Source organism: Acinonyx jubatus, chromosome X, assembly GCF_027475565.1.
Source record: "Acinonyx jubatus isolate Ajub_Pintada_27869175 chromosome X, VMU_Ajub_asm_v1.0, whole genome shotgun sequence".
In the NCBI taxonomy this organism is placed as follows: domain Eukaryota; kingdom Metazoa; phylum Chordata; class Mammalia; order Carnivora; family Felidae; genus Acinonyx; species Acinonyx jubatus.
This window is the reverse complement of record NC_069389.1, coordinates 83558589-83568129: the sequence shown is the minus strand read 5'-3', so window position 1 is coordinate 83568129 and position 9541 is coordinate 83558589. Positions and strand designations below refer to the sequence as shown.

At 41.9% G+C, this 9541-nt stretch overlaps 1 pseudogene; it reads right to left on the bottom strand.

Moving 5' to 3' along the window:
• Positions 1-498: 498 nt before the first annotated feature.
• On the bottom strand, positions 499-6274 carry LOC128311444 (CTD small phosphatase-like protein 2; annotated as a pseudogene).
• Between the last annotated feature and the right edge of the window lie 3267 nt (positions 6275-9541).

Genomic DNA, 9541 nt, shown 5'->3' with positions numbered 1-9541 from the left:
TCAATACATGTTTTTAAAAAGTTATAAACCTTAACCAGAAAAATGAAACAACTTTTATCAGCAATTTCTATTAGGATGAGAATCTTAAAGTAGTAGAAGTGTGGCTTTATATGCACTTAGAACACCAAACAGAGAAAGAAAAACAAGTCCATTTTCATCTTTTTTTTTTTTTTTAAATAAAACCCTGTGTGACTATGGGACCAAACTGCTTGTGGCAGAAACATAATTCTATATAAACTTCAGATGTTCTGTACATAAAAAAATTCAGAGTTGCATGAGTTCCAAAGGATTTTTTGTTTCAGCCTACCTACTCTGTGTATGTAAGCTGAGATAGGTAAAGTTTCTTTCTGTAACCATTGATTATCACTGAACACCAAAATTAAGAAAAGCAAGATGGGTTACAAAATGTAAATTTTCAAAAGGAGTAAGAATGTGTTGCCTTAGTCTAAAAGGGACCTGTTTTCTCTCTCCCTTCATTGTTTTGAGAAATCTTTGTAGTTAATCTGGGGAAAGCAAATCACGCAATCAAAATTTTCCTTTGATGTGAAGTTGAACATCATCATTCAGGTCTACAAGCTTCTAAATATACGTAATCACATTTAGGAGTACATTGAGAGTTTACTCTACAAACCAGCTTTCTATAAGGATTCTATTGAAAAGCTGGTATGTAAAGGCTTGTGGTGGTTTGTCAACTATTACAGTTTTTGAAAGATGTCTTCCGAAGATAAGTTCTTTGTATATGTTGCTTGTAAACAAACACAACTTTCACAGAAAGGCCAGTGCCTCACTAGTTGCCTTTTAGGAGCTAACATATTTAGATAATATCTGCTTATACCCTCTTAAGAGTAGTAAAAACAATAATCTTATAAATCTGAGATATTGGTTTCAAGGATTCCTGGAAGAATAGTCTTAATCTCACATAAATCTGATCAATAGTATCTTGGATATGGACTGGAAAAGTAAGGTCTGCATCTCTTAGCTCATTTAGACTACAGTGCACTTAGTGTTTAATATAGGTCTAAAAGTAGGCAGAATTCCAGTGTGCTTCTGGTTTTCAGTAGAAAGGTAGATTTCCAATTTAATTGTTCTTCTGTTAGTCGTGGAACATATTGCATGACATAATAAAGATCTAATACTTTCCAGTCCAACTCACAGATGAATAACCACTATCTAGATAGTGGTGAGATATCCCAAAGAACTGTTTCTTCTGCTTCCTCTGAAACATTATTTATTGATAGCCTCCCTTGAACTGCTTGATTTGAATTAACTGCTCCATTAGTTGATTCAGGACTATCAGAAGCAACCTCATCCACTTGTTCCTTATCAAGTGTTTTTACTATCTCTTCAATTTTGCAGCCTGTCCTGGAGAATCTGATCCTGATGTGTCAGTTATTCAATGCTAAAAAAAGTGGAAGATAGGAGGAAATAGGGACCCCAAAATTTAGTCCATGCGAGATTGCCTGAGAAAGGATTATGTCCTATTTTCCAGTTTGCTTTACATGTTTATTTGTCATTTCATAACTACCAGCATTTGTGATACTTGTCAGGCCTTTCTTGTGCTCTTGGTGTTGATGTGTTCAAATTATTGTCCATATGAAGTCCAATTCTATTTTGTTTCAATGGATTTTCTCTCTCGTCAATGTGCTTCCTCCAATGATTTGATAAATTTATGTTAACAAGCTGATTTCATTCTTTGGTGGATTTTCTCCTCCTGAAAGTAGGCTTTCCTAAAATCTGAGTATTTCATTTTTGCTCAGGCACGACATATTGCCTGTATTTGATTTGATGGCAAAAAGGCTTTTCTTACCCAAGGGATACAGGAGTACTGATGCATAGGGGCACTTGTACCCCAATGTTTATAGCAGCACTCTCAACAATAGCCAAATTATGGAAAGAGCCTAAATGTCCATCAACTGACGAATGGATAAAGAAATTGTGGTTTATATACACAATGGAGTACTACATGGCAATGAGAAAGAATGAAATATGGCCCCTTGTAGCAACGTGGATGGAACTGGAGGGTGTGATGCTAAGTGAAATAAGCCATACAGAGAAAGACATGTACCATATGTTTTCACTCTTATGTGGATCCTGAGAAACTTAACAGAAACCCATGGAGGAGGGGAAGGAAAAAAAAAAAAAAGAGGTTAGAGTGGGAGAGAGCCAAAGCATAAGAGACTCTTAAAAACTGAGAACAAACTGAGGGTTGATGCGGGGTGGGAGGGAGGGGAGGGTGGGTGATGGGTATTGAGGAGGGCACCTTTTGGGATGAGCACTGGGTGTTGTATGGAAACCAATTTGACAATAAATTTCATATATTAAAAAAAAAGGCTTTTCTTGTTCTCACGTCATCTTTTTTAAAAAGTTTATTTATTTTGAGAGAGTGAGAGCTGAAGCAGGGGAGTGGCAGAGAGAAAGGGAGAGAGAGAGAGAGAATCCCAAGCAGGCTCCCCTCTGTCAGCACAGAGCCTGACTCAGGACTCAGTCTCACGAACTGTGAGATCATGACCTGGGCTTAAATTGAGTCAGACACTTAACCGACTGAGCCACCCAGGCACACCTCAACCTCATCTCTTATGGGTGCTTCATGTAAACCTGTGCTGGCAGAAATATATCCTCAGGTTCCACCCAATCCTCAGCCCAATAGCTTTCATTTCCTTGCCAGATTGCAAAACTATTCCAACTGATCACAACCTCCTGTAAAAATTAAGGGTCACCCCAACCTCTTGTAACTATAAAGCCTGCCTCCCACAGTCTCTGCTAAGCCACTCTGTTTTCAAGTGCCATTTTCACGTGGCCTTGTGCGGGCTGGAATGATTTCCTTCAGGGCTGTATAATTGATTAATAAACTTAAGTTTTAGTTCATCTGCCTGGCATCAGGTGTTGTGCATTTGGCCATCGCATACTGTTTAGGGTGGAACATCCCTTTCTCACCAATGAGGTGAATAGGAGTAAATCAAAACTGGGGTCAGACTTCCTTGTTCCTTTGCATGTCTCTTAATCTTTTGTGGGAAATTGCACATTTGAGATAATATGTTGTAGCAACTCTGGCTACTGACTCCTCCTCTGGTGCTTGTAATTGTTCTTTGCTTTTCTATTTATTTGCTTAGTGACATTTTGGAAGTCTATTCCACCTCCCCCAAAGCATGAAACCTCTGATTTTCCTCCTCAAGAAACCAAGCACAGGCTTGGATATGCCTTCAATCACTCAAGGATGAGTATTTTTTGCAAGGCTACTTTTGATTGTCTCTTTCCCTGGCCACACTCAGCTGGTAATCTTCATGAGTTGCAGGATTGGGCATAAATTGCTCAATAGACTGAACCAATTAAATTTGGGTTCCTTTGATGGGACAGTTTTCAGGTTAGTATTTGTGATTTGTTCTTACCCCAGTGGGGCTCTTCTTAGTTGTACATTTCCCTGGTTCTCTCTGGCAAACTAGCTTTCTTTTTTTAAAAATTTTTTAATGTTTATTTATTTTTGACAGAGAGAGAGAGAAAGAGGAGAGAGAGAGAGAGGGCGCACACAAGCGGGGGAGAGGCAGAGAGTGAGACACAGAAAACAAAGCAGACTCTAGGCTATGAGGTGTCAGCACAGAGCCTGATGTGGGGCTTGAACCCACGAACCACAAGATCATGACCTGAGCCGAAGTCAGACACTTAACCGACTGAGCAACCGAGGCACCCTGGTAAACTAGCTTTCTTACAGTTTAGTTTTTAATTTGAATAATTCTACTCACTTACTCTTTTTTTTCCAGCTCTTCTTTTATTCATTTTTTAAAATATAATTTATTGTCAAATTGGTTTCTATACCACACCCAGTGCTCATCCCAACAAGTGCCCTCCTCAGTGCCATCACCCACTTTCCCCTCGCCCCCACCCCCCATCAACCCTCAGTTTGTTCTCTGCATTTAAGAGTCTCTTATGGTTTGCCTCCTTCCCTCTCTGTTTGTAACTGCTTTTTCCCCCTTCCCTTCCCCCATGGTCTTCTATTAAGTTTCCCAAGATCCACATATGAGTGAAAACATATGATATCTGTCTTTCTCTGACTGACTTATTTGACCCAGCATAATACCCTCCAGTTCCATCCACCTTGTTGCAAATGGCATGATTTCATTCTTTCTCATTGACAAGTAGAATTCCATTGTATATATAAACCACGTCTTCTTTATCCATTAATCAGTTGATGGACATTTAGGCTCTTACTCTTAATTGCTCTTAACCACAAACTATTATTTTTGAGAGGGCTATAAGCTTCAACTTCTTCATCGTCTATTGCAAATTGATTCACTTCCCTTGGGAAGAGATGCAGAGCCCCCTGTTTAATGGCCTGCTTCTTGGGAAAAAGTCTATGAGCTATAGATGAGGAACTGGGAATGGTGTACTTCTTAATGGGTAACACTCCTGCTTTGGGAGCTGCTGATTCAGTGGAGGGGGACAGTAGTTTCAGGTCTTCTTGGTTTGACTCACCTAGTGTGGAATCTCTTACTAAACGGGGGCCCCAATATTCTCAGTTGTGCTGCATCGAAGGTAATCCTATAGGGGGAAACTGCATGGAAGACGGGAACCCCACCTCGGACTATACGCACCTAGACTTCATGTCAGCAATAGGTAGCTGGAGCAATATGAGAAATGTTGATGCTCTGCCTTTTCTGGAAAGATCACTCTGGGAGAAGGGGGGAGAAGGTACCCTGCTTTCTTGGCTGTACCAATTTGGAGTTTCTCTCTTGCTGACAAAGGAGGGAAAGAGGGGTATAGGTTTTGGCTCAAATGCCACTGATTCTCACTGTCCTTATCAATTATTTGTGTTTATTTATTTATTTTGAGAGATTGAGAGAGCACGCACATGTGCTTGAGCAAGTGGGGGAGCGGAGGAGAAATAGGGAGTGGGAGAGAGAATCCCAAGCTCACACCCGGCTTTCAGTTTGAAATCCAATGTGGGGCTCGAACCCACCGACGTGATATCATGACCTGAGCTGAAACGAAGATTCGGATGCTTAACTGATTGAGCCACATAGGCACCCCACAGCCCTTATCAGATTTTAGCAGATATTCTTGAATAAATGTTTCTTTACTGGCTGTATGCCCTTAGGAGCATTTCTAGATAATTTAGATTGTTTGATTAAACCACCACAACAACAAAAAACCCACAAAACTAATTTTTACCAGTTTCATTGGGGAGCAGATTCATAGAGCTCCTCAGGTTATCATGACAGTAGTGCAACTTCTAGCAATCTTTATTAGTCACCTCCTTAAGGGCCTGTTCTACCTCAAAATGCCAGCAGTGTGAGAATGTAAGGGGGCATGAAATGGCCACTGAATGCTATGTCCATTCATGCACTGTTACATCACCCTCACCATGGGCAGCAACGCTTTGTCTGCATGTAAGCGTCCCAATTATCACAAAATGTGGACGTTCTTGGACTCAAGAACTACCAGTATGTGGCTAGAATCTGCCACTCACATAGGGATGGCACTGCATCAGTGGAATACATTTCAATGTCTGGTAGATTCCAGTGATAGCCACAGAATGGCAGCAGAGAGCCCCTGTAGTCCATTTGTTAAGAATGGGCAGGAGGAACCAGGGCACCTGGGTGGCTCAGTCAGTTAAGCATCTGACTTCAGCTCAGGTCATGCTCCCATGGATCTTGGGTTCAACACTCGCATCGGGCTTGCTTCAGATTCTTCGTCTCCCTCTCTCTTTCTCTCTGCCCCTCCCTCGCTCATGCTCTGTCTCTCCCTCTTAAAAATAAATAAACATTAAAAAATAAATAAAAAAAAAAGAACGGGCAGGAACCTTCCCTTGAGCTCTATGTTTTAAGTCTTTGTCATACTTTACTGTACTATGAGGGGAGAACCCAATGGAAAACACCACAATTAGTACAAGGGCAGTGGACAAGTACACAACCAGGAACTCATCTGTTTCCTATGATGTAGTCATGTGGTTTCCTTGAAGCACCACAAAACAGCAGTGAGAGGGCCTGATGGCTCGTGGTGGGGTAAAGTTAGCCAAATGTTTGACGTGACCCACCTGTAAGATTTATAAAATTTGCAAGGTCGGAGGCAATACTTCAGTTGGGGTCCTACATGCCATAGTCCTAATTATTCAAAATGTTTAATTCAACCAATAAACCGTTAAAACATGTTACATCTCCTTCCATGACAAATAGACTTTCATAATGGCCTGAAAGGTCTGGTTTGGGTTTTGAATTCATGGACTGCTTTACCTTTTGAGCCTTCAGTGTGGGAAGAATTACCACCAACCTTCCAGGCCCATGGCCCTAGACTAGGCCTCAGGCATTCATTCACCAGTCTGCATTTTCTTCCCACCCCGAGTTTTATCCCCCACCTTTGAGGACTCATTTGTATGTATGTGGACAACCTGGGCCAATCATTAACTGTTCCTCATGTACAGCCCTGCTCCTGCCATAGCCACCTGGAAGTACATACACCAACAAGGCTGTTAAGCCACAAAGGATAGCCCCAACAAAGGGCATGCTGGTGCTGGAAGCAGGCTTGGGTCCGTTTGGATGAGGAGTTCTGGTGTCCCAGGTATCTCAAGGATGATATGGAGGCTAGGACACTGCGTGTGCATTTATTCCTCTGGCCTCAACACTGGGCGTTTGGCCCTGTGGGGGAGAACATATTGAGAAGAGAACCAAAGGGAGTCTTCAAAGCACGAAGTTCAGGAGACGGGCCTCTCTTGATAGGGTCTAAGAAAAATGTTGTGTTTAATAACTGGTACACCATGAACTAAACAATCAGAAACAGAATGAGGGCCTTCAAATCACACTACACGGATGGCTGTCTATTTGCCCCACCCTTTCCAATTGCTTAATGCTGAGAAAGAGCACTGTATGTTCTCTCACCATGTAGTTCTAGCCATAAGGTGTAGTACGTGATAATACGTTTTAAACTGCCAGCACTGGTGAAAAGAAAAGTTTTTGGATGCATTACATTTAGTCACTTTAATAAACATTAACTGAGCACCTATGAAGATGGAGAACAGAGTGCTTGATATTTGGGGAAGGAAGAATAAAACCTTCTAAGTTTGTTGGTGTACCTGAGTGGCACAGTCCGTTGAGTGTCCAACTCTTGATTTCAGCTCAGGTCACGATCCCAGGTTCATGGGGTCGAGCCCAGCGTCAGGCTCCAACACTGAGTGTGGGGCCTGCTTAAAATTCTCCCTCTCTCCCCGGGGCACCTGGGTGGCTCAGTTGGTTGAGTGTCCGACTTTGGCTCAGGTCATGATCTCACAGTTCGTGAGTTCGAGCTCCACACAGGACTCGCTGCTGTCAACTTGTCAGTGCAAAGCCCACTTAGGATCCTCTCTCCCTCTCTCCCTGCCCCTCCCCTGCGTGTGCTCTCCCCAAAATAAGTAAATATTTAATAAAAGATTCTATATCTCTCTCGTTGTTCCTCTCCCCAACTCAAGCTCTATCTCAAGTTAAAAAAAACAAACCTTCTAAGTTTGCAATTATTCGGCATTTCACAATCCATATGAATAGGGTCAAGAGGGGTGGGGCAGTAAATACACATATATAGATTTTTGCAATATTAGTTAGAACATGAGATGTGCTACCACACAATAGGAAAGAAAGAGATATTGATGGAAAATACAAGATATTGATGGAAAATACAAGGCAGCTTTACCTAAATGTAGGAACAGGATCTTCTATCATCAAACCTCTGGCCTTTCTCTGATCCTCCACTCTGGTAAACTAAGACTTCATTTTCCTTAAACAGCTTCCAGATAATGGGCCCATTTTCTCCCTTTCCTCTTTTAATTCATTGCCATTTTTATTAGGAAATATTTCAGATGTACACAGTCTATGGTACCGACAACACTATATCCATTTATCCACCACCCCACTTAAGAAATGCATTACTGGGGCGCCTGGGTGGCTCAGTCGGTTGAGCGGCCGGCTTCGGCTCGGGTCATGATCTGGCGGTCTGTGAGTTCGAGCCCCGCATCGGGCTCTGTGCTGACAGCTCAGAGCCTGGAGCCTGTTTCAGATTCTGTGTCTCCCTCTCTCTGACCCTCCCCTGTTCATGCTCTGTCTCTCCCTGTCTCAAAAATAAATAAAACGTTAAAAAAATAAAAAAAAAAAAGAAATACATTACTAATACAGTTGAATCCCACTGTGAGCCTATAGTGCGTTAAACTGCATCTTCCAAAAAGAGATTTTCAAGTCCTAATATCTGGTCCTTGTAACTGTGACCTTATTTAAAAAGGGGGGTCTTTGCAAATATAAGTAGGTTAAGGGACACAAGATGAGATCATCTTGGATTAAGGGTGAGACTAAACCCAATGATTAATGTGAGTGCAAGACAAAGGAGAGGGAGGATTGAGTTACCGACACACAGGGAAGGTCATATGAAAACGGAGGCAGAGATTGGAGTTATGGTGCCACAAGCCGAGGGGTTCCAGGAACCACCAGAGTCTGGAAGAGGCAAGGGGTATTCTCTCCTGGACCTTCAAAGGAAGCGTGGCTGTGTCCTCAACCTGTTTTCACCTGAAATCAGAACTTCAGAACTAGAGAACTGCCAGAATCAGCCCCCAGGGTGTGAGGGTATAGATTTCTGTTCGAAGCCCCCCACTTTGTGTACTTTGTTATGACAGGAGGAAACTAAGATGGCCCCTCCCCATTTGAATTCTCCTCTCTCCCTCTACACAATACATAACCACTCTCCTAGAATGCTCTTTTTTGTTCCATTACATGCTTCTCTGCATGCTACATATGCATGCATTGCTCCAATGCATGCCTTTTACCACATATATATGTATCCATAATAAGTATGTTTGTTTTGCATGTTTTGAAAATTCATATACATAGTGTCATAATGTTTCTATCCTTCTGGAATGAGCTTGTTCCCTTATCCATTATTTTGAAACACCACCACCCAAAGTTTGTCCTTCTAGGAGGTCTTTCTGTGTGTCCCAGGCCCTTAAGAATTCCAGTCTCATCCCCAGCTCGGTCAGTCCTTACTGTCTACCTGAAACATCCTCACATCAGTGAATTAATGCTGCTCCTACCATAAGGTGAAGCTTGAGGTTTCCCCTCATTCATTGCTTGAAATGTGTGGTTCTCAAACATTACTGAGATTCGGTACCACCTGGGTGGACTTGCAACACTGGGACTGCTGGCCCAGCATCAGGATTACCAAGTCAGTAGGTATGGAGTGGGGCCTGAGAATTTGCATTTCTAAAAAGTTCCCGAGTGATGCTGATGTTGCTGGTCCACATCAGCCCAGTACAACCCAGCACCATCTTGTCTCTAGGTAAGCTAGGTCATCCATCAGGTACTTCAAAAACATGCAGTAGGGACAGCCTTCATCTTTCTTTATATAAATTCTTTATAATTTTGTAATTAATTTGAGGATGCAATAAAAGAACTTAAAACAGGCTTGCCAAATGGTTGAAAGTGATTCCTTTCAATAATAGTAAGGTGGGTCAAAACAAAAAGATACAAAGGTAGGTTTGAGTCAGCGTTCTATATCTAAAACCCTGCAGCTTATTCATTTTAAACAGGCTTTCATTTTT